At 39.4% G+C, this 19,134-nt stretch overlaps 1 protein-coding gene across 3 annotated transcripts in view; it reads left to right on the top strand.

The window, feature by feature from the left end:
* Bnc2 (basonuclin zinc finger protein 2) overlaps positions 1–19,134 on the top strand; it is a 413,864-nt gene that overhangs the window by 363,821 nt on the left and 30,909 nt on the right. The gene's annotated exons all lie outside the window — the stretch shown is intronic.

Here is a 19,134-nt window from a genome sequence, read left to right as displayed (position 1 = left end):
TGAGAGCCACCAATAGAGTGGGTGTGTGAAGCCGTGCAGCTGACATGTCTGTAACCCTGAGTTACTGGAGTGAGTCTTCCTGTGCCGGACACAAGAGTCCCTGTGCCATTTGCAAGCTCCTGTGTTAACCAAGCACTCCTGGGTCATTTGTATGCGGGCTGTGGCTTGAACCATTTGTTCTTAGCAGATTGCAAATCTAAGTATCTGTGAGGCCTCACTTAGGAGCCCCTTACAGGATTAATAAAATATTTACAAAATTACCTGCACGGTGGCTTCATTTTTGAGATATTTGGCCCTAATCACACCATAAATCCTCATTCAGGTGGCTTTTCTGTTCTCTGAAGGAAGCTCCTACATGTCTCCCGGAGAAGCAGAAGCAGATTCCTGGCATACTTGTATTAATGACACAGGGTACCTGGTTTCTGGGCACAGGCATGTTCTTGTCCTTCCAGGCAGTCATGCATCAACAGGTAGATCAGGAGAAGGTGGTGTGTTCGGTTTTCAAAAGATTTATCATTGACTCAAATGAGTGGAATGTACATATAAAATATTCAGTGATGTATCCTACTGCTTCCAGTGGGGAATCTCTGCTATGCATGTTTTACATGTTCCAGGCAGTCTTGAGCTGATCATAAAGTGCAATCAGATTTCTAGATGCAGGGTCAAGATTCTGCTCAACCCGTGGGGTAAGCTAAGGCCACAGCTGTTCACATGAGCAAACAGATACCCAGTGTCCACCATGAACCTAACATTCTCTGAGGCCTTTGGTCAGCATATGTCATTCAACTCAATCCTGACAATGATCTGCAACACGAGGGGTTTCAGTCTTTCCCTCAGCTGGGAGACTGAAGCTCATAGTGGCCATAAAGCTAGTGGATGGAGGAATTGATGTTGAAGCCAGCAGGAGCCTCCATACCCCATACTGTTCATCTTTTGTTTTGATGGGGTTTTCCACACAGGCTACCTGTCCACACCCCTATGTAGGGAGGCCTGAGGGTTGTTAGAAGCAGGGTGTATCCCTTCTCCCGTCATTGCTTTTTCACCACTTGTACCCCATCATTCCCCTGCAGCTGCCAGTTAGCTGTGACTTTTCTGAGACATGCCTTGGAGTTGGCCTTTTGATATATTATCAACATCAATAAAGTATACATTACATAATTTAAAATTTGATACAAATCTGTTTTAAAATGTTCCAGAAGACAAACAGCAACATTTACCTGACCACAGATGAGATGATATATATGCGTTTGTGTATGGGTGTTCATACATGCACTTTTATGCCATTTCTTTTAATATTTTTTTCACAAAGACCCATCAGAAAGGCATAATAGGAGATAGGCATAACCGGGATAGAAGCTATAACCATAGGAAATTTGTGCAATCTGTGGTTTACATATAGGGAAAATACATAACAAAAACAACATACAGGCATCTACCTTGGTTGTTTGCTCACTTGTTAATGTAGCGCATAAGCCACAGTTTTGCGCTTGCCCGGCTTGTGATTAATCAGGATGTCTTTGTTGTCCACAGTACAGGTTGTGAATACTAACCTGTCCTCACAGTGTGTGTCGGCACAGCTGCTGTTTGCATGCTGTTTTCTTGTTGCTACTACGCGGATGCCTCGGGCCCAGGTTCCAGGTCCCCATTCTCCTGCTGTGCTTTGCCTGTGTTTCTGCAGAGAATTGTAATGTTCTCAGAAAAGGGACTTTTGCAAAGAGGTGTTCTGTCTACTCAGCTTGGAGTGGAGGGAATGAAAGATCACCATGTTTTATACTGCCCAGAGCTCTCAAATCCAGCCTCCCACTGTCAGTAAAATCCTTTGCAGAGTGCTTTACCCTCAAGACACCAAAAACAAAGGCAGCACCTGTGTCCTGGAATCTCCTGGAACATTGTTTATAAAGTATGCATTAAGAATTGTAAGCATTACTTTCTCTTGTTTCTCTTCTAGCTGCACGGGGACATGAGGCACTTAGAGACGGGAACAGGGATTCTCCATTTAACTCTAAATTACATTTAATGTAATAAGGATAGCTGTGTTGACCACTGGCTTAATTCACAGGAGACTAAAAAGTTTCTGTGCCTACCCCATCCACATGACAGGAAGAGGGACTGTGTTCTCCTTGTCCTTCTGCAGCAGGGGTTGTTCTTGCTAAAACCAGGAACCTACACTGAAGGACTGTGCATGGACTTGGTTACTGCTGTCCCCTCCCTTCAGGCTGAAAGTTTGTAACCTTCGAATTGCACTGAGCGATGGCATAATTAAACAAGCCAATTCATGTGAGGTGTCCTGCCCCGTGCTGACCGCCTGAGAGTGAGTGCTTGTAAATAGTAGCTTGCTCTTCACCATAGCCAAGTTTTCCTCCTTTTGTCCTTCATACTCACGTATGAAAACCCCGTAGTTAGGTCTGAAGGTTTACTTCTGCCTAACTTAGGGTTTTAGAAGATGTTGACTTGAACTAAGACTCTTATTTTATGTAGTTTACATGTAGTTGGTAGACTGGCTTCTGAAACGGAATGCTTTGTTGATTACTTTCTCCCGAATCATCCTGTGGTCCCAGCAGATTGCCATAAATAAAAAGCCGCATACTGCTGGTTGGGCGACAGTTGGCGGACTAGTCTCAAACAGCCATAAAGATCCTCTACCCTATGTAAATACAAATCCAAACCAAGAGATTTGTGAACATACCATTTATTGGTTTTTGTTATTACAAGTAAATATTGGAAGGAACCACAAAAGCTACTTTTGAAGAAGGGCTAGTTTTGTCTTCTAATAAATAACATTTGCTATATTAAGTACTCATTTGAATGGAAGTTCTCTGAAGGAAATGAGTCTAACCATGGTCCTTGAACATCTAAAATCTTTAATCTGGTGGCATCTTAACCTAACATGACAACTCAGAAAAAGTTGTAACTCCCAATGTTGAAAACTGCTTTTTCCCTCTATGTCTCCTGCTCTTTCTTTCCTGAATCTAGCAGTAAGGCTAACTTATAGAATGGCCATTACAAAATCTGCTTTTGTGCTTTGGGGCTTTGGAGGAATAGAGATGGAACAGCGATGAGGAAGTAAAACGGGGTAGGTGTACTGAAAAGCATTTCAAGGCTACCATCCTTAGAAAGACATGCTCGCCACATTCCTGCTTGACTAACCCTGCGAGATTCTTGGTGTGGGGGGTGTTTGCAACATTTCCTGACTAATGTTCCTCAGTGGCAAACAACGTAGTCCTTCCTGAATGCATGCATTCCTCTGCATCTAGGATTTTAGACCACACTGGGATTACTTGACTCAAGGGACTTACTTGACCACCACCAATAAAAACCATGGTCTGCGAGTTCGTGTTGAACACCTTTCATAGACCGTTCTCAACTATGTGGTCACTGCTGAATGTTAGAGGAACCTGTGTCTGGTACAGCCTCTCTGAAATGACTCTACAGTGTCTCCTTCCCCTTAACCTCGCCACATGTGTATCTTTCCTTTGCTGATTTGGCTTTATATCCTTACACTGTGTAAGTCATAGCTGACTATGACCACATGCTAAGTCTTGTGAGTCTTGTAAATATTAGAATGGGTCTTGGTGTCTCTGTGCCGACATTAGCTGAAATCCAACCTCAAAGATTGAATTCCAGAAAAATAGTCAAGAAGTCCGAAGGTATGCCTGAGGATTCTTCTTAAGGTATCCACCATTCTCTCATCTCTCTCTTAAGTACTTTTTTAGTATTGGGTTTCATTGGTAAATGTGTTTAAAACTTAATAAAATTAGGTGGGTACTTGCTTATTCAGATATCACTTAATCAGTTTTTTTCTTTTCTGTGCTCATCAGAACCAAGAGAAACTTAGGAAGTATGATATATCTCCCTTCTTTCTTTCCTCGCTCACACTCTCTCTCTTTTCTCCCTGCCCAGTACAGTACATAAATCCATTTCTTCCTGATGCCCACTTTTGCTAATAATCAAAAGTGAGTGCTAACTAGAAGTCTCTCCACTCATGGATCAGAGTGTTAACTCACTTTGAAACACTGAGTCTTCAAATTAGAATAATAAGGATTACCTGAAATTAAAATTAGAATATTGTTTATACCTTATTCCATTCACTTGTGTTTACATAGAATGTGCCATTCTTATACCGAAAGATCTTGGTAGAGCTTTTATTATTATGTCTCTTTATTTGAAATGAGAAGAAACAGAGTTGGCACTATGGCTGAAAAATAGCATCGAAGAGAGCATTTGGACACGAAGGAAGAGGCAGAAATTATATTCAGCAGTGGCCACTGTTGACTGTGCTCAACCGTACCTGCCTCTTCTGACACAGAAGTTCACCTCACATGCTCTTGGCTCTTGTGTTCTCAGAGTTTGACCTCCGTGCCTTGAATGAGGAATGTCAACAGCATGTAAATTTTAGTTTATGTCTACTCTACATTCCATTAAACACACCGAAAGAGAAGATGGATTGGTTGTGTTTCTTGCCTTAATAGGCAATTTTTAATAGGTAAAAGAAAAAAAAAGTCTACATTTTTCTTTTTTTTTTTCTTTTTTTACTGAGACTTTGACCATTGTTTCATACTAAATTTTAGAGATGGGCATTGTGGTTCATACCTGAAATGCCACCACTTGGGAGACTGGAATAAATAAATTAACAGACACCAGATTAACCTGGGCAGAGGAAATTGTAGTGATTGCCCCTAAACTTATAAATCCTGTAACAAAATAAACTCAGAAAGGTAAGATTAGCCAAGATCTTAAACTATTTCAGGAAAAATTGAATTAGTGCTTACGTTAGAAAATGGAGGGTATGACAGGAACTGTTTGAACATCTGCCTTTGCATAAGTGACTGAGCAGACGCTGGAAAACCTGCCTCTGATCACAGGGGCTGCTTTCTGTTTGGTTTTGTAAGCATCTCTAAAGAAAACATCTGGGTTTACAGAAACAAGTAGCTGTTAGTTTGCAATAAATGAATTATGTTTAAGAATAACAGTGCATTTCAAAAGTGTATGAGATGACACTTGAGGCACGGGGTGTAGAAACGTGAGTGTTAGAATTCTGATACTCAGGGGGCTGGTTAAACAGGAAAGAGTCACCCCAGATTACACGTAGCAAATAGGCACAAAACAGATTATGCCAAAAAAAAAAAAAGGAAAAGAATAGGATTTGTAAGCATATTACAGGATTTGAGACAGTTCACACTTAAGAAGTGGACCTCAAACAGCCCTGAGTCCACACATGAGGAGGCATTGCAGGCAGAAGGAACAATGCAAGGAGAAACACTCTCTCAAAGTCATGTTGCCCCAGTACTGGCTGTCATTGTGCGTATTGGGTTAGACTTAAAGGGTAGCTCGAAACAATTCTTGAATGTCAGCATTGTTGAATGCTTCAGATGCTGAAATCTTTTAGCAGACAGGAGTCATGGAAGCTTGCTTTAGAAGGATTGTAATATGAGCAGAGGTGTAGGAAGAGCAACTGTGCATCCTGTAAATGGGTGAGAGGAGTACATTCGAAACTGTTAAAACTGCCTATTTAGACAGTAAGATGGATCATTAATAAACTTGTAAGACTAAGTGTAAAACATGGAAGAAGAGGGTATATAAATAGACACTGGGTTATCCATTAGGTAAACTAGTGTCTCAGTCTTGGAATTCAGAGAGGAATTCAGGGAAGGATGCTAGCGACAGGTCAGGTGGGGTGTGGAGGTGGGAGATTCTCCATTGCAAGTGTTTCAGTATGTTCCACACTCACGTTGATTTGAACTGTAGCTCTAAAAACTACTGTTGGCTGTGGCTGTAAGTAAGTTTCTCAACCTCTTCCAGTAACAGGATTTCAAGATTATATAAATAAACATAAAACATAGGTGCTAGGTAGTTCTCCCTGGCGCGTTGGCAGAGCACCACAATACCAGGTAGTGGTATTAGTTCTAATTTTTTTCATAGCTCCAGCAACAACTAATTTTTCAAAACTTTCACTTCATATATGAAAATAACTAAGGCATAGGGGCTATGTTATTAAAAGCCCTGTAGCCTAAAAGTAAGGAGGTAGCAAATAATAATAATAATAATAATAATAATAATAATAATAATAAGCTTCTGTGACTGTATATGTTTTAGGTTGGGAATTTTTTCTTTGTTGTTTCATTCCCCACCACCCCAAATTAGACAGCAGGTCTCTTGAACTGGTTATCTTGTAATTCTGGAAGAGGGAAGGCGCTGGGACAAAAGCCCAGAGCCTGGGATCTTCTAAGCAAGCATAGCACTACTGATCTATACTCTAGCCCACGGGTGTTACTTTATTGACCTACAGGCCAGATCTCAAAGGAAACCCGCAGGATTGTAGTTCTCTTCATAAAATAGTTAGAGTGTATACAGGCCATAAATAAGAAGTAACAGAAGTGATGGGAAGAGTAGAAAAGAATTTAGAAATTGATGAACAAAGTGTTATTGGCGGAAGATGCAATGAAGGGAAAACCTTATTGTACACATGTATGTCCTTTCTGTGTTCTGCTATTTCTGTGTGTGATAGTAAGTGCTGACTCACATCTGTCTGCTCCATAGCTGCTTAGATACCATCCGCATTTTGCTTTCTGGTTGTTTGTACAGTGCCATTTACTTTTCACTGAAGAGAATGGCCAACACGAATTATTTGTAAAAGCGTGTCCTAAAAGTGCACAATTTTCTAAGTACTTACAGGGAGCAAAGGTAAGGATTAAGTTTAACTATATATGATTTTCTAAAATGACCATTCTTAACTTTTCCATATCCATGGAGTAGCAGTCAGGAGGCTGCCTCCCTGCCCCAGCAGACCCAGGGGAAATGACCTGACATTTCCACCAGTCAGGAGAGTTCTGTCCGTGGGGAAATGCCTTTTGAGTAGTCCAGATAAGAGGCTGGAAAGCATCACACCAGTTAGAATGTACTTAACCCTGGGTGTGGCAATGAGCTGGATGGAGTACATTCTGTCTTACCTGAGTGGAGAACCACTGGGCTAGAGGAAAAAGATCATATTGTGGAGAAAACAGAGCAGGTCCCAGGTCATCCAGACACAACTCAGCCTGCTGATCTTAAGCAAGTGGGATTACTCATCTGAAAAACATCATGCACTGCATGATCTTTAGCTGCCTCCTAATTCCTCCATGCATAGTACTGATAACTTCATGCAGCATTGATTTATCTCAGTAGTGGGGCCGTAAAGAAAGGGCCGTAAGCCTGTGGTACAAAGGCATATGTGACATGGAAGTACAGGTCAATCACTGAGGGCAGGTGATTGTTTCTGGGAGTGGCAAGGAGGAAGGCAGCATCAGAGACGTTTTATAGGCTTGTTTCAATTGTGCCTACATGGAAGAGAATGATGATGGAAGACAGAGGGATTCAGAAGCTGTGACAGTTAGGTAATTTTCGCACTCACAGGTATATCTTGACATAGACTTTCCAAGGTCTCGCTAAAAGTTGTTGTGTGAAAAGTAGGTCAGGCCTATATTGAGGGGCCTTCAAATACCAGATAATGGGATTTTATTACTTATTTTGTCTATAATAGGGAGCCTCTACAGCAGTGGCTCTCAAACTTCTTAATGCTGCTACCCTTTATTACAGTTCTTCATGTTGTGATGACCTCAACCATGAAATTACTTTTGTTGCCTCTTCATAACTGTAATTTTGCTGCTGTTATGAATCACAATGTAAATCTCTGGGTTTTGCATGTATCTGGTCTTATGTATCTGGTCTTTTGGGGATTGTGACCCACAGGTTGAGAACCACTGTTCTAAAGGTTTGTTAGAGTAAGGCATTCCTAGTCTTGAAGTTTGGAAATGTGATGACAATTTTGTGCAATGATAAACATGTAGAGAGCTGGTCAGAGTGAGGAAGGAAATGCTACTTGTTTCCTTCATGGTTGTTTTCATGTTAGCTTACACCCAGGTATCTTTTGGTAGTCATATTTATCTTTGTATAAATAGCACTGATTTCACAAACTCACTGAAATACTGTCTGTTTATGTTCTTTATACACTAATCACAAAGGTAAGTAGTTGCATATACCATTAAAGTTACTTTCCCAATTTATATTATCCATAAGTAGCCATACTTAGTCTTTTTAAACAAGTGTCACTGGTGTCATAGTAATGTCAGTTTTAACTGGGATCTCATTCCTTCTAACTTAAAAAAGACTTAAAAAGCAGGAGCCTTGTATGGCATTTCCATTTTGGCCCGCAGCACCTGCTTGGCTGAAGCTGCATTGCCTAAACACCATACAGACAAGATCAGTCTGTGGGATTGGACCCCTAGGGGCTGTACTTAGAATCCAGCAGCCCCTGAGCTAGACCTGTCAAGCCTGGCTTTCATGTTTGCCTTTGCTTTTGCTGCAGCTTTTTCTTCCAGCCTGTTCACAGGGGCACCAAGAGGTACTGTGTTTGTGAGTGCGTTCTGCCACCAGACAGCTTCATCTTCAGTGCTGGGAGCCCCTCCTTCCCAACCACGGCTGTCACAAGGCAATTTCATGCAAGCTTTCTACACGCCCAGCTAATTGAGAGTCGAAAGCTAGCCTTCAGATTTCTTATGCTTGCCAGTTACTAGCCACTGTGGTGTCATTAAATGGGGACATTTTGAAGATCTCCTATTTAAAAAAATTAAATGGTGGTCATCTCATGAAGCTAGATGGATCTGTCTATTCACATGCAGACATTTATCTACCTGACAGTCTGCAAAATCTTCAACTTCAGATAAAAACCAAATTCTTATTTTTTTTTTTTTAGCAATTGACCCATTCTACCTTTTTTTTTAAAGACTTTTGCATGGTTCTTATTTTGTCTGTAAATTTTATCAGAGTAGATTTAGTCACTGTAGTGCAAACGGACTAAACTAATTTCACTGATAAAAACATTGTTAAACAATTTCAAATGCAAGTTTGGAAACAGTGTTTCTGAACCTGTTTAATAATGTTTAAAAATGCATCAATGAAATTGGCTTAGCCTGTGGCCTTTATTACATTATCCGTTCTCAATTACATAGATTCTGTGTTTTGTGTCTGGAGTAGTTACAAGTAACCAAAAAAAATGATCCCAGCTGAAGAGTGTGGCTTATCCCTAACCCATTTAATTTGATTTAAAATTGATAAACCTTGGAAAATACTTCCAGAATGACATATCAACTATTAAAATAATAGAAAATGCATTCAAGAGGTCAGGCTAGCATCATTATTTCACTCTCCTCCCCCTCCCCCCTTTTTTTTTCTATTCCCATTGCTTTTCACCTTCCATTCACCCCAGCCTCGTTGTTGTGACTCCACTACTAAATTTCAAGCTCTCAGTCTTGAAATGTAACATAAAACATTAAATATGTTTTTACTAATTATGATCTGCTAAAACCCAAGCTCTGTGCTGAAGCTTTTTTTATTTTAATTTCAGAAGCAGTATTTAAGGGATGACATGCAGTAATTTGTTCATTCTTCTGTCAGTATAATTTACAAGGCAGTGGCAGATAAACATAGCAATACAAGATTCATTTACAGTGACACAATGGCAGATACACAGAGCAGAACCCTGCCTATGAGATAAAGTGGACTGAGTGACTTATGCGGTAATTAGGGGATAATTGTCATTAACCTCACAAACAGTAGTTTACCCATATTGTTTAAAAGGCTCCAGGATGCGTAATGACAAGGTAATCTGTCAAAGCGCTAGGGGGAAATATTAATAAGATTTGTGCAGGCCTGGATAGAAAATATGCAGAAAGCGGCCACATTAAGCTAATTGGTGGATGAATATACACTTGTAAAAGTGCTTCTAATGGCACGTTTGCTGCTCTCCAAATGACTGCTGTTAATGTGGAGAAGTGGGCTGCCCAGAAAGTCAGGACTGCTGGGACAAGAGGGTATTAAGGCATGCAGACGTGGTTATTGCCTTGTACTCAGTAATGCGTGCTTCCTCCTCTTAGCCCTTATTTTGAATTTCTGAATTTTCTATTATGGTAATGTATATTGATCATTTCTTTTTTTGTTTTTGCCTAAATTTGTTCAGTCAACCACCAGCCCCGGATCACCTCTCTTGTGGCCAAATATGATAGCTCATGTCTCTATTGATATCTTGCGTATATATACACAGCGACACAAACTATTAATGACCATTTGGGTTTATAATTATACACACATGTGTATGTGGGTGCCTGTTATAGGAACACATTTAGTCTGAACAATCAAAGGGGAGTGTATCCATCAACAGCCTTGTGTATGTTACAAGTAATAATGTGTTGTTCCCTGGTGAATGCTAAAGTAGGAAATTAATCTTTGCATTCTACTGCTGTTCTTACGCCCAGAGAACAAAAGTTAAATCTCTCAATACATCTTTCAGTTCAATCACACACTTGGTCCTTGCTCCTGCACTCTCATATGCTAATGAATATGTTAAAGCTCCTTCCGTTTGCTCAGTCCACTTCTGCTGTAAAGAACAATTCCAGGTGTGTTGCGTGAATGAGAGTCATCCATTCATGCTCTGAAAGCTCTGTGTCAGTGTCAGGAGCGTGCAGGTAGAACAAAGATTAAGGTTGTGTCTCTGATTGTGTTGAGGTTTTGAACTTTATCTTATATGTAAATAATCTGCACAGCGAAACATTTTGGGGTCCATTTTCTTCATCAAGAACAAAATGTGCTTGGAAAAACACAGGAGCCTCAACATGTCTGTTTAGAAATGTAAAGCCCAGCCGTACCCTGCTGACACGCGGAGTCTGCCTGGAAGTGGGTGGACAGAACTTTTTAGAAAGGGAAGGAAGCTAGAAATAGATTGCTTAAGAAGAGCCCTGACGAGTTTGGTGTGCTGCAGAGCCAGCAGATTTATGGCTGTCCCAGAACATGAACTTCATCTCTGTGTCCAAGAGGGACAGAAAACAGGGTCATCTATAGGGAAACCCTACTCTTTCCTTCTGCTCCTGGTGTTTTCTCTATGGATTTCAGGCTGTCCCCTTGCTACCCTGAACATGCATGATTTACTCACTGCGCTCTCAGCGGTGGCCCTGTGAAGAGCCCGTGTCTATGTTAAGAGCTTAACTGTGGAGAGAGAGTCTTGTCTGCATTATGGCCACTGTCTTTGCAGAAGCACACAATCTGCTGGAGACTGTAAATAATTATTTATATGGAGTCATTAATGACAAACAAAAAGATACAATTTAACCTTCAAGTTGCAGAATTTTCATAATCCCCTCAAAGCTTTATTGGGCAGTGGGGTGGGCAGGCAGGTGTTTGAAGGCCCTACAGGAACTTACTGGGACAGTTGTCCAGGTTTTAAGCAAAGTTCTCACTAACCTACTTGTTTAATTAATCAGGAATAAACATTAATGTAGAAGAGCCAGTGCCTTTAATTATAGCATAGGTACACCGTCCAAATATAATCATCAAGGCAGTGTGGGGTTTGGAGGACATGATACAGAATTCAAGAAAATCTAAGACTCTCAGAAAAAAAAGAAAAAGAATGCCTTCAGTTACAAAAACTCATGTTGTAAAAATAAGTTAGTTAAAAGTAAAAATTTTCCAGCTTAAAATACTTTAATTCAAATTAACTATATGTTAAGTCTAGAAACAGCTGATGCAGTAGTGGAGCCCTGAATCTGATGGTAGTTAGGTGTTTGCTTACATGTGGGGGAATTAAAGATGGACTTGGGGATCTAGTCACATAGCTGGCCATCAGCAAAACCAAGACTGTAATTTTTAAATGTCCTTCACTCAATTATATCATCCTCTAATTTTGAAAAGTTGTTATGTTAAGAATAATCAAACTGTGAAACTGTGTGATACAAAGTATATTTTACCCTATAGACTAGTTCAGAATTAGGTATTTTGTGCTTATAGTTAAGGACTCATGAGTAATTTTATAGCAAGATAGTAGTATGCTATAAATACTAATTTAAAACTTGACAATTTCAGGTTTAGACATTAGCTCGGTGGTCAAAAGAGGCACTGTAGTTAGTCTACAGTTTCAGAATTTAAAAATTTGAGTTTTTCTTTTAATTTTGAAACTCCAGTTATTTCTTTAATTAAATATGAAAACATATTGTATCTTTCAAAGTCTCTCAGTTTTGATTTATAGTAGATATAGGTAACTTGAAAATTACTTTTGAATCTTTAGAATGTAATTGTGGACTTTGAATTTTATGTGAAAAGAAAGACACCTGTTTTATTTCTTTGCAAACAAATGCCTGGGCAGGAAATGCATATGACTGGTTCTAATTTGGACAGTCTAAAATGCCAGAGTACATTAATAAAGTCTTGTTGGGCCCCAGAGCTTCTGTGATTTACTGTTGTGTAACACCAGGGCGTCTATCATAATCGTGGTTCTAAAACTAAAAACAATGTACAGTTGTTACTGAGAGAAAAGGAGCTAGTATTCTGCAACTTATATATTCTTACCAGGTGTGTGTGTGTGTGTGTGTGTGTGTGTGTGTGTGTGTGCATGTGTGTGTGTGGTGTTTTCCTGCTGGTGTTCCCCATTAATAGGTGGGAGGTGCTCTACCACTGAAATATATACCCTGCTTAAATGATTGTTTAAAATCCAAAATAAAACAATGTAGTTTAAAAATAAGACTAGCCTTTTAAAGCTAGTTTCTCTGGCATTTTAATAATGCTATTTTGGGGTAGAAAGTTAATCATTTGTGGAGCGTAAATTGTTAACTTAATGAGTTTTCACTTTTTAAAGAACAAATAAATGCAGAAAAAAATAAATGTAGAAAGTATTTACAAATGTGAATCAGAATAAAATGTTATAGCTAACTGTATGTGATGAATATGTAAGTAGCTATCAACTAGGTATAATCTGAAGTTACCATGTTGCTGCTTCCTTGTCCTGTGAGCTGTGGTTCGAGGGTCACATTCCTTACTTGTCCAGTCTCATCCAAGCAGAAGCAATCCTTGGATCCGAACTTTGTGAAACTTTTCAAGTGATGTGATGGGCCTGCCATCATTGTTTTCATTCTTTAAGGCCAGGCCTCATGAATGCTACATAAACTGATTCATAGTGAGGTTCGTAAACAGCCTGGACAACAAGAGCAGCCCCTTCTGTGTTCACATGCATGTGGATGTGCGTGCACACGAGTGTAATAAGCATCACTTAAAATGTCAGCCCTTGTGTACAGGAAACAAAGCAAACAGGTTTCCGTGTTAGCCTAACCAGGACTAATAAGACCCTCCTCTTGACAGAAGAGTCCTCAGTGCATCTTTGTGAGAGCATTGGCATGCTAATCAGCTGTGTGTCTTTCTGTAGCTATTCTTTGGGGATCGGAGGGGAAGAGGAAGAGGAATATGTTTTGAGTACAGTGTTTCATGTGAGGAGGGATGTATTGAATTTAGTATCAGTTTCTGCAATCGCAGCTAGGTCTGATGGTGACATGCTTCTTTCATGACAAAGACTGCCTTGCTCAGATGAGGAAAACATGTCTCTTTTCAAAAGGTATTCGTGTAGGCAAATACAATTAAAATCTACTTGTGAGTTTTATTTCATCATGCCTCTCTTTCTGCGTATGCCACACATTTTTTTTTCCTCAAGGGACATATCTTTCATAGACAGGCAAGGAGAGAATAAGGATGTACTTGGTCAATGCTATATTTTGAAGATGAAATATGCTCTTGAGAAATTCTGTAAAATACAAATTTCCAAGTCATAGAAATTGAGTAGGGTTTTCAGTACCCAAAACAAATGTTGATTCTTTAAAAGTAAAGTCTTAATTTGAACCACTCGGTGCAGTCATGGTGTGAATATGTTTCATTCTGCCTAGATACTGCCGTTGTTACAGCTGGCCTCCTGGAAACATTAGCTTCAAAAGCAAGTAGAGTGGTCACATGAAAGAGCTCTGTGTGACTGGAGAGGAGTCTAACTTTTGTTTACTTACACAACCAAACTAATGTCTGTTGTGTATGTGAGTGGTACATCTCTCTTAGGCAGTGCCCAGAAGAAATATGTTTAAATGTAAAAGTTACTAAAACAAACGAGCATGCCAAGGTCCTTTCCCACATGATTCCAAGTGTTTCTCAGAAATTATCACAACATTGCTTAAAAATTTTCCCTAAGTAGTTCCCAGAATCTATTCAAACATATTTTTTTGTGTTACCATTTTCTTTATCTTCCTTTTTTGTTTGTGTGCATACTTAAACGCACACACAATTATATAGGCATACATACATGCATATATATACACAAACATAGGTCCATGAACACTTAGGAATGCCAAGTAAAATAAACTTGTGAGATAAACATAACGTTCAAAAAGGGAGGTGGAATGGTTCTGAAGTATCAGAGTCCCCAAAATGGCTAAGATTTGAGGCTAAAATAAGATCTTAAAAAGTTGGCTTGGCTTTCAATTGCTAATTTGACATTGAAGTATTTTCTTCTTAACGTGTTCATGGATCCTTAGTTTCTTTCGGTCACTTATGGTTAAAGTCTCAAAACAATGGAAGACTGCTAAAAGTTTAACTATTTAAGCTGTTTCTTCAAAGTTGTTTGTGGTGCCCAAAAGCATATCTTCCTCAAACTGCTGCCCACTTCCTCCCCTAAAGCCAGCTATGGCCAACTGTGCTGGCTGCTCTATGTCAGCTGGACACAACCTAGAGTTATCTGAAAGGAGGGAACCTCAGTTGAGAGATGTCCCCATAAGATCCAACTGTAAGGTGTCTTCTTAATTAGTGATCGATGATGGAGGGTTCAGCCCTGTATGGCCCGTCCCTGGGCTCTATAAGAAAGCAGGCTGAGCAAGCCATGGGAACAAGCCAGTAAGCAGCTCCCCTCCATGGCCTCTGCATCAGCTCTGCCTCCAGGGTCCTGTCCTCTTCCTTCAGTGAGGGACTGTGATTAGTCCTTTCCTTCCCAACTTTTTTTTGTTCTGTTGTTTTATATTAAAAAAAAAAAATGGTAGCCCCCAACTAAGACATCAACCCTCGTCCATCTACATGATGTCTTCTATGATGACATGCCTGTATTTGTTTCATTTCAGTTAATACTCTGAACTAACCACATTCTCTTGAGAGCCCACATTGATATATCTCCTAATTCCTGGATTATATTCTTACACATGTGCTTCTAAAGAAAAGGCTAGCTCGAAGAAAAAAGGGGACAAGTGAAAAGAGAGTATTGGTATTTCAGTGTGAGTTGTGTGTAAATAGTTCGTGCCCACCACACTCTGATTTAAGCTCGGTGTACCAGAAGTCTCCAGAGTTTATGAGTGTATTCCCATTTATAAAAATATGTTGAGTGGTTACCCTGACATGAAAAGAACTTTCTAAATTAATGTCTGAAAGTCAGTGCGATGGCTCAGTGGGGAAAGGCACTTGCTGACAAGCCTTGAAAAACTGAGCTCCCTCCCCAAAATTCACCTGGTAGAATCAGAGCACCAACTTTTGTAAGTTTTCCTCTGGCCTACAGATGTGTGTTGTGGCTCACACACACCCAGACATTATCACACATATCTACCATAAATAAGTCTGGAAATTAGAACTGTAAGTTCATGTCTAGAATGTTAACAAAAATTATCTTTGTTGATAAAAACTCAAAGTAGAAATTTTCATCTTTAGTCCACATAGCGTAGATTGCCTTACACAGCTTACTAATAGAGATTAGGAATATATATGCTTGCATTATAGTGACAGTATAATTTTGGAGGCATAAACTTGTAGCTATGTGATGTCATACAGTTTACATAATTTAGCTTCATAACCAAGTTGACCAAGGTATACTTTAAAAACAATAAGGTTTAGTTAAGTATGCAATGTGTACAGTCCCTTAAACGCACACTTAAAACAGAGCACTGTTATCACCCCAAAGAGTTCCATAATGCTGTGCCCAGTCAGTTTCTTTCTACATCTCAGCCCATGGTAACTACAATCAGCAGTCTTTTCATGGAATCCTGTTTTCTCTGAATTTTCATATCATTGGGTTGGGAGAGGATGTATTCATTTGGTATCTAATGTCAATGCCTTGCGAAATTATCTATGTCATAGTATGTATTAAAACTTTATTACTTTGTATTGCCCAGTAGTACTCCATTGGACAGCTGTCCTACAACTTGTTTGCCTTAGGACTTAAACATCTACAAAATGACAAATATACTATGAAGTTGTATGTAACATTGTCTCATTGGTTTTAACTTAGCAATAACTGTTAAACTTCACGGATAAAAGTACTTAAGCTAAAGAGGGCTTGAAATTCCATAATTTCTATACCTTCGATCAAGCCGTGCCTCTTGCCTTGATAGGGGTATTAACCCGCAAGAAAATTAACATAAAATCTCCATAGGAAGCTAGTCATGAAACCCAATTGTCAATGTAGATGTGATGAACTCTTCTAATAAAGCATGCCATGCAAATCTAGACTGGAAATCAAAACACGTCTCATAAAGTTTCAGTTGTGCTTTAAGTCAGCAGCATCCCTTAAACTTTGAAGTCATTTAATTTTAAAATCTAAGCATATAGAACTGTAAATATTTTTAGTTTTAAGCTAAAAATTAGAGTATTTTCTTTTATGATTTAAATTTGGTTGAAATTTTCTATTTTTCTCTATTCTGTTAATAGAGTGAATTGTTCTCTTTAAATTATGTGCTTTCTTTAAAAGATATTAATATTTGAGAATTTCATGCAATGTATCTTGATCATATTCATGTCCACTCTACTCCTTAACACCTTCCTGATACACTCTCACCTCACCTCCTTACTCAGGCCCCAATGTCATGTCTATTTTATTAGGGTCAATAGCCCATCAACTCCAACTTGTGTTATTCTTAGTGTAAATAACTTGTGTTATTAACATATGGCGAGCCTATAAGAAGCTCTATCATTAAAGAAAATTGGCTCTTCCTCTACCAGGAGCCATTAACTGTCCATTGGTCTCAGTTGCAAGGACTCATAAGTCCCTCCCCTCACCCCTAACTCCATGTTCCAGTGTTGGCTGGCATGATCTTTTGTAGGTCTTGGGAGGTAAACCACAGCTGCTGTGAGTTCATGGGTGCAATGGTTCCGTCATATCTAAAGACTGTTTTTCTTCAACCCTCTGTGATTTTTGCCTCCTACAAGTCTTTCTGTCACCTCTTCCATGATGGTCCCTGAGATGTAGGATGGGTTTGATGCAGATTTCCAGTTCTGGCTGTGTGTTCTATACTCAGTTATTCTCTATAGTTGACCAGTTGTGAATTTCTGCATTACCCACCACCTGCCAATCACTTGACAAAGAAAATTCTCGAATGAGCTCTGAGAACTGCATTAATCTAATAGTTGAAAAATATAAATTTATATGTTGCTTTAGTACTGTGTCCACTTAGCAAAATAATACTGGTTGGTTTACTCCTGCAGTCTGTGAGCTGCCCAGCCATGGGTTCTCGGCCAAAGTTACAGGACCAGCATGTGTTTCCTCCTAAGAAGAAGACTTTAAACCCAATCAGAAAATGATTGGTTACTCCTTTCATGTTTATGCCACTGTTGCACCAGGGTGAGCATGTCTTGCCATGCTAGTCACTACGGCAGTTCACAGGATTTGTAGCAGGGTAATCTTATTAATAACTTCACCCTCCCCACCAGCAGCCTGCAGAGCACCTCCTAGTGCTGTGCGAGCTAGCCAGCAAGAAGCTTCATGGTTAGCACCAACTTTATTTTTCTATGTCCTATGACCAATTTGTGTTTGGTGTCTTTAGCAGTAGTATTTCACATTTAAGTTCTGGTGAGAACTTATGCAACCAGGAGCAATGGCAAAAGTGTGTGTAGATCTTATGGAGGCATTTTCTCAATTGAGGTTCCTTCCTTTTAGATAACTCCTACCCAGAACACCTCGGTTATTACTCTTTTCACTGTTCATATCACTGGTTGTCTACTGTGTCCCCTCCCTTAATGTCTTTCTCCTCCTGTTAATGGTCACTCTGGTTCCTTGGATCCTAAAGATACTTCAAATTAAGTACAAAAATCTAAAGATCTGACACTAAGACCCACATGTGAATGAGAACATGAGACATTATCTTTCTTGGTCTAGGTGACATGACTTGGTATAAAGTTTTACAGCTCCATCCATTTTCCTACATATTTCATAATGTCATCTTTCTTTCATCACATATTGACACCTCATTGCCATTATCCATTCATCATTTGAAGGGCATCTAAGCTGTTTCCATGTCCTAACATACCCTAACTATTGTGAATACAACGGTTATGAATACGGATAAGCATGTGTCTCTGTAGTATGGAATAGAGACTCATGGGGTTTACCCAGGACTGTTATTTGAGTTGTATGGAAGCTGTTTTTAATTTTCTGAAAAAAGCAGCACAGTGATTTCTATAATGTTTGCACTAATTTGCATTCCCACCAATAGCATATGAAGGTTCCCCATTCTCCACATCCTCACCAGCATTTGATGTCTTTTGTTTTCTTAATTCTAGTCATTCTGACTGGAGTAAGACGAAATCTCAAATAACTATTTCTCTGATTTCTCTGATTGCTATGGTTAGCAGTTTTTACTGCTGCAGCTCTCTAGTATAACTTGAAATCAGGAATCGTGATAGCTCGGCAGTATTTGTATTGCTTGGGATTACTGTGGTTATCCATGTCTTTTGTGCTTCCGTATGAATTTAAAAATTGTTTTTCAGTTTCTTTAAAGAATGACATTGAAATTTTGATGAGGATTGCAATAACTGCAGATTGCTTTTGGTAAGATGGTCATTTTCACAACTTCATCCCTGCTAGGCTATGGATGTGGAAGACCTTTCCATCTCCAGTATCTTCTTGAATGTCTTCAGTGTCTTAAAGTTTGTATTCTATAAATCTTTTACTTCCTTCATTAGATGTTTTCATGATATTTTTTTAGACTACAGTAGATTTGATTGTTTTTCTGATTTCTTTCTCAGTATTGCTGACCTCTTAATTTAAATAATGCTGAGTGAATATGTGTTCAATATGTGCTGCCTTTAGTGTTGTTCATAGTCTTCCATGAACAGAAAGAGGACAGTTATCTTTCCTCTGTACTGGGACATGGTTGGTGGCTTGCTGAGAACATACGTGAGCTCATTCTTATTCTTACTCTCATTCTTATTCTGCCCTTGAGATCACTTGGTACTCCATCCCAACACCACTTAGCTGGTCTCCCCTGTCTTACTACAACCTTCCTTCTGTGTTGTCCATCTTCCCAAATGAGATTAACCAACCAACCTCCT

Source organism: Meriones unguiculatus, chromosome 12 (genome assembly GCF_030254825.1).
Source record: "Meriones unguiculatus strain TT.TT164.6M chromosome 12, Bangor_MerUng_6.1, whole genome shotgun sequence".
Lineage (NCBI taxonomy): Eukaryota > Metazoa > Chordata > Mammalia > Rodentia > Muridae > Meriones > Meriones unguiculatus.
Note: the sequence above shows the minus strand (reverse complement) of the source record. Positions and strands in the feature narration are given on the sequence as shown.